Source organism: Panthera tigris, chromosome A2, assembly GCF_018350195.1.
Source record: "Panthera tigris isolate Pti1 chromosome A2, P.tigris_Pti1_mat1.1, whole genome shotgun sequence".
NCBI lineage: Eukaryota > Metazoa > Chordata > Mammalia > Carnivora > Felidae > Panthera > Panthera tigris.
In genome coordinates this window covers 52,162,614-52,169,483 of record NC_056661.1, presented here as the reverse complement: position 1 = coordinate 52,169,483, position 6,870 = coordinate 52,162,614, and positions in this window count along the sequence as shown.

The following is a 6,870-nucleotide window of genomic DNA, read 5'->3' as shown; positions in this document are numbered from 1 at the left end:
TTTTTTGTGTGTGCTTTTCTGGATTTTTAGCATTATTTCTAAATTTCTGCCAAAAATTACCATACATTTCTAAGTTTCTATAAGACATTTTTAAATTAATAAAATCATGCAGAATAAATGTATGGAATCCCCAGGGCTCACAGGAATGTGTGAAGCACTGGTCTGAGGTCTGAGATGTAGGAGGCGAGCCAAAGCAATGTGCGGCCTCCTCCCTCAGCGCTGCCCCGCTGGGGGGACCCTGGGGGCTGTGCACCCACCTGACGGCCCCTCACGCGCAGTCCTCATTACCAAACACCATTGTCTCTTCCTAGAGTTCACAGAAAGCCAGAGGTGAACCAGAGTTCACCTTCAGGCCATCGAAACTTTACTGCCAACCCTGTTTCTTGTTCTCAAGGATGACCCACAGCCTTGTCTCAGATGCCCATCTAGTTCCTGACGTGGGCCTGGCGCCATCAGAAGGAACTCCAGACTCAGGTAGGGTGACCTCCCATTGTCAGGGATGGTAGCTCATTCTGTAGTCTACCAGGAAGTCTTGGGATATGCAAGAGAGAGAGCAGCATCAGGAAAAGGGGAGGCTAAAATGGAACCCCTTTTGTTGGGGGGGGCAGTTAGCCATTCACTATCAAAGCAGTGATGCCCTTTACTGTCCCCATGACCTACCCTTGTGGGCTCCAGCCACCATGTTTGTCCAAAAGGATCCAATCACCTTGGACCAGGGCTGATCACCTGACTCTGGCTAGTCAATCAAAGCTCCTTGCCTGGGAATTTGGCATGAGACTGAGAAAGAAGACCAGCCTCTCCCATCTATACTCAGAGTAGCGGAGAAAGCTGATCTGCTGAGAAGGAAGGAAATCAGAGGTCCAGAGACGGAGAGAGAGGAGTACCTGCGTGGCTCAGTCGGTTAAGTGTCTGACTCTTGACTTGGGCTCAGGTCATGATCTCACAATTCGTGGGCTCGAGTCCTACATCAGGCTCTGTATTGACAGCGCAGACCTGCTGGGGATTCTCTCTCTCTCTCTGCCCCTCCCCCACCCATTCTCTCTCTAAAAATAAAGAAATAAACTAAAGAAAAAAAAAAGATGGAGAGAGAATCTTGGAAGCATTTGTGTCTGCCATTCCAGGCTTTCTTAAGACTGGGTTACATACCTGTGTTTAGAGGTTACAAAGAAAGCATCCCCATAGTGGTAACATAAATTTCCTGTTTGCTCCCATTGACTCAGAGGATTCCTGCTAAAGTCTTGAATCTCGGCTCCCTTACCACTTGACCAAGTTCTCTGTAGCCTACGGGAACAACAACTTCTGGCCTCCACTCTGGATACATTTGTTGATTATCCACAGAGAATCAAACCAAACTAAAATTTACTGTGCTGTGCACTGGGGCCTCAGACTGCCCCACACCACTCAGGGAGAGAGACAGACAGAGTGACAGACAGACAGGCAGGCAGGCAGACAGGTGCCCCTCTGTCCTACTCCCAGCAAGCAGGGGAGATGGCAGGGTGTGTTTAAGGGGGAAACACGGTGTGTATGTCCTTTGAAGAAATCATTCAACATCGACACATAGGAAAGGTGGAAGGTCGGGAGGAAGCAGAGTTCTGGTTCACCGGGCGGTTTATTCCACCACCCTCTCCATGAGTACATTTAGCATCACCTCGTGCAAAGGCCAGAGAGATCAGAGTCCACGGCTGCTTGAAGAGCTCAGCATGAGAGAGGCATACATGCTATCTTCAGAATATGAGAAAGATTTAGCCAGATGCCTGTAACTGCCCTCTGAAGAGCCACATCTCTGCGTGTGCAGCCTTCCTTTTAGAAGACGTGCAAAATATGAAGGTAACAATATAAGGCCACGAACTGATGTAACTGGTGCTTCTTTGGGGATCCCCATGGAGAAGGCCCTCTGGCTTGCAAGGCAGTGGGACAGACGGCCCCGGGGCTACATCAGAGACCTCGGCTCCCCTTCATGTTTACTAACGCTGGGCAAGTTCCACCCCCTTTTTGATCCTCATCTGTAAAATGGGGCGGTGAAGGGTTACATGAGATCATGCATGTAGAGCAGGGGAAGGAATACCTAGCTCAGAGTGAGTGCTTAGGAAACCTCAGCCCTCATCATCACTGTGATTATTTCTGTATGTGTGCGGATTGTGGTTCCAAATCTAGGTGTCACAGCTTCCCAAAAGGCCATCGTGGTAGTGACGATGGCAATACCACTACTAAGAGCAGCTAACATTTATTGAGGGTGTATCATCCGGTCCTTCACAGACTTTCAGCATTTTCAGACCGATGGAAATAGTCCTTTTAGCCTCCAGGGGGGAAACTAGCTAATGAAAATTTCAAATCTCCATGCTTTGGGTTCTCTGTATATCAACTTAGGAGTGGTCTAACTGATCACCTTGGGCCAGTCGAAGCTGGGAGTGGTACGTTTGTGTGGTCAGTTAATAAAATAAAGAACTGTTCTGTAATAAGTCAAGTCTGGCAAGAAAAAGACAGTCCAAAGCATCTAGTAGATGGCAGGAAAATGATCAAAGGGCCCCTGTTCATTAAAAAGCCTAGGGCCCGATGCTTACAGACAGCACATTCAGAAGCGGCCCCACTAATACCCCCCAAGAATAGCTTCTTGCCAATTTTCATTCCTGACACCAGCTGGTTAACCTGTCGCTCCCTTTCTCCGAAAAACGGCACATGGAAAGCACAGGCATGTTCAAGTTCACAGCAGAGGAATCTGGCTGTCTTTCTAGAAACGTAATGCTCTCTGAAGCAGGAGCCAACCTTCTAGCCAGTTGCTATTTCCCCTTTCCCGAAACAGGTTCCTGCGCTTTGCCGCCAGGGGCTGCTCAGTGTCGAGATGGCTCTGTGGACCCACCGCCGTGAGACCGGGCATCTCTTCACCAGCCTGTACAGTGCCATTCTGCAGCCCTCCTCCACCTGCCGACGCAGTGGGTAATAGGAATGCCTCTCACCACCTTGTGATTTGGGACATTTTTCCAAGGCCCACTCCCAGAGCCTTCTGGATCTTCCCCATCAGGTGACGATATTCCGCAGACCAAGAATCTGGCTACGTGTTCCTCCTTAATACTCTCCCACGTTAGCTGAATTCCACCGAAGTTAACATTCTAAAGGGCACTGTTAATGTGTGACCGCAAGTGATCCATTTTCCACTTTCACTCACCTACTCATTCACTCCTTCCTTTCTTCAGTAAGTACTTACTCAGCATATGCTGGGTGCTGAAACAGGGATGGGACAATCATTTCTAGCACTTTGCATTTTGAACCGGAGTTTGAATCCGTGAACTAACAGGGACCAGCAGGAAGATTCCATGTTGTAAATGTTTACTAGGGTCTAATGTGTACACGGAGCTGGGCCGGACACTTGGGTTGCAAACATTAACAAGACCAGGTCCTTGACCTTGACAAGGTCACAGACTAGAAGGAGAAATATCTCTGTCTACAGCCAATCATAAAACCTTATGATACGTGCAGCAAGAGTGTACGAACAAGACACCGTAGGCCTAGAAGGAATGATTTAATTCAACCAGAGAAGGCATCCCAAATGAGGGGACATTGGAACTGGGTTTTGAAGGCTGAATAGGTGTTCATCAGGGTCAGAAAGAGGGAAGGGCATCCCAGGTGGAGAAACAGAAGTAGGGAGGTTTGAAGATAGGAAGGTCAGTTTGTGAAGGACCTTGAAAGCCAGGCTAAGGAACTTAGGGGCCAGTTGCAGGGATGAAACGGGGGTGATAATATGATCAGATTAGTATTAGAGAAGAAGACTCACACAGGGAGGCTCTGGGAAGGAGTTAAAGAAAGAGACTCAAGGCAGCAAAGTGGTGAAAATGTTTCCACGAACACGTTCCCATGAAAATGTTCCTTCCTCGATGTGCACGTTGAGACCAAGTCCCAAAGCCATCGTTAAAAACAGGGCCAAACCAAGCAGAAAGAATACCTCTGCCAACCCCTGAGTGAGGAAATGCTTTATAAGAAAAAAAAAATGTAGTTTGGAAGCTCTAGATCAGAACTGGCAAAATGGGTCAAAGTTGGCCCTTGGGCTTGTTTTATTTGGCCTGAACAAAAATTTTTTTCAGTTTGCATTAGAAGCCAGAAATATGACTCTCTAGGATACATTATTTCAAACAGGGGGAACAGCAAGTGCAAAGGCCCTGAGGCAGGAATAAGCTTGGCATGTTTGAGAGTCAGCATGGAGGCTGGGCTGGCTGCAGTCCAGTACAGGAGGGAACAGAACTAGTCAGAGGCAGGCAAGGGCCAGATCACACAAGGTCTCAGAGACCACAGCAAGGAGTTCACATTTTCTTCTAAACGGGATGGAAGAGAGTAGAGGGTTTAAGTGGTGGGGGAAATCTGACTTACATTTAAAAGTCTCACTCTGCCCAGAAGAGGCTGCAGAAGGGGGGGGGGGGGAAGCAGGGGGGGGTGCATTAAGAGGCTGAGAGTCCAGGGAGAGAGGACAGTGACTTGAATGGTGGCAGCTAGGGTAGAGGTGGTGAGGAGTTGACCGGGTTTCTCTTTTGGAGGTGGGGCTTACAGGCCTTGCTAGCAGACTGGCTGTCAGCAGCCCCCTGCACAGATGGCAGGCTGGGGGGAGGGGAGTGGGTGGCAGCCGCCTTGGACAATCCTCCCTCTGTCCCACTGCATCAGAGGGACTGGTGGCTGCATGGGGTGGAGACTTGGGCAGAGGCCAAAAGGTCAAGGCCAGTGTCTCAGGGCTGCCATTGTCCAGGTCCGGGGGTGGGCCCAGAACCCACTCAGAGCGAGTGGGGCACCATGAAGAGCCAGGAAGGCAAGGGGGGGGGAGCAGCAGGCCTGGGAGTAGGGGCCCCCGCTCCCTCCCATGACGCTGTGCATACTCCTGCTTTGTCTTGCTCCCATTCTGTAATTACAGAAATTACAGAGGCTTGCTTCATACTGCAATCACTCTACTTGCTTTTATTTCTTTTTGGAACTCTGCGGTTCAAGAAAAAAATTAATATTGGGTTTGGCTTCATTCCAAAGGGAAACATAATGCAGTTTATTCTCTGCTTTGGGGGAAAATGCTGGGCTCAATAGATTTATTGAGCATCTGTTGTGTATCCAAACCCATGCCAGCTCCTATCAAGGGAGAAGAGCCAGCATTTATTGAGCACCTATTGTGTGCCAGGCATTTCACAGGTGTTATATCATCCAGTCCCCATTCCATCTCCATAAGCCAAAAGCTATTTCATCCATCTGACAGACAGGGAAACTGAGGCTTGCCAGCCTGGGGCTACTGTAAAGCAGTCTCAGATTGTTCACTGACCCGGGGCATTGTTATCCAGTGTGATTCTCTTATGGGGCGCCTGGATGGCTCAATCGGTTCTACGTCCAACTTGGGCTCAGGTCATGATCTTATGGTTCAGATCGTGAGTTTGAGCCCCACATTAGTCTCTGTGCTGACAGCTCAGAGCCTGGAGCCTGCTTTGGATTCTGTGTCTCCTTCGCTCTCTGTCCCTCTCCTGCTCACATACACTCTCTCTCTCTTTCTCAAAAATAAATAAACATAAGAAAGAAAGAAAGAAAGAAAGAAAGAAAGAAAGAAAGAAAGAAAGAAAGAAAGAAAGAAAGAAAGAAGAACGAAACTTGGGCCCCACTCCAGACCCACAGGATCAGAAGCTGCGTTTTAACAAGGACCCAGTCATTCAGGTGCCCAGGGCAGCTTTGGAAGGTCTAGGTTAGGGATGACCCTGATTCTTCCAAGAGCTTGGTTCAAATTCCTGTGTGACCAGGGGCCAGATACATAAGCGTGCTGGAGTACCAGTTTCCTCATCTATAAATGTGGACTCCTGTACCTCACAGGATTGTTGTGAAACTCTGAATCAAGACGATGCGTGGAGAGAGGCTGGTGAAAACAGAAGGCCTGGCGCACAGGAAGTGCTCAGTAAATAGCAGCTCGGATCACTATTCAAAGAGATGAATGGCCGGGGAAGTGCTTTGTAATTGAAAAATGTGGCACAAATACGAGGACCAATTAATAGCTGATCATCATGTGCGGAAGGTCAGAAGGAGGTTGGACGCGTGCAGATGGATGCCGGTGTCGTGGGCAGCCTTTGACACCGACTGTCCTGAAGGCCAGGGAAGGTTCCCCGAAGAAGGTGCTCGGATGGAGAGGGGGCAGCTGGAGAGGGCCTACGAGGCCTCCCCTGAGTCGGGTGGGGGTGGGCAACAAGTCAATCTTTGCCAGGGTGAGAGCTGCAGGCAAAATAGATGACCTCAGGTCTAGACGGCTAGCCCTTTTCCTTGGACCCTCAGCCAGCGGGGTTTAGGGCCTATGCAGCTTCCTTCCTGTTTGAGACTTATTCTCTGCCACACTGGTACACCTGGTCTACCCCAGCAGTCTACCGATGAAGAACAAGGCCCAGAGAAGGCTGGTGGCCGGCCCAAGGTCACACAGGACACAAACGGTATGATTCTTTCAGACCCCCCAGATCATTACACATTCATACTTAAGAGATGAAAGAAAGCAGGTCTGTGCTGGTACACACTCCTGACTTGCCTCAACATACCCGAGAGGTCATTTACAGACCCGGGTGCATTTCTCAAGAGCATCTATTGAATGCCTACGCCTCACAGCATCCTGTTGTGATTTTCAAGTACGTTACTTATTTTCTCCAAGTGTTTGTTTCCTCTTCAGGAAATGGGGCCAACAGTAACCACTTCACAAAGCGTGAGGACTGGATTAGAATTTTCTAGTGCTGTGCCAGGCCCAGCAAGTGCTAAATACATTGAAACTACAATGATTACTAGCTCCCATTTCGCAGATGATGGTACCGAGGCTCAGAGAGGTCAAATGACCTGTTCAAGGTCACACAGGATTTAACCCAGGCCCGCTGACTCACAGTCTGGTGG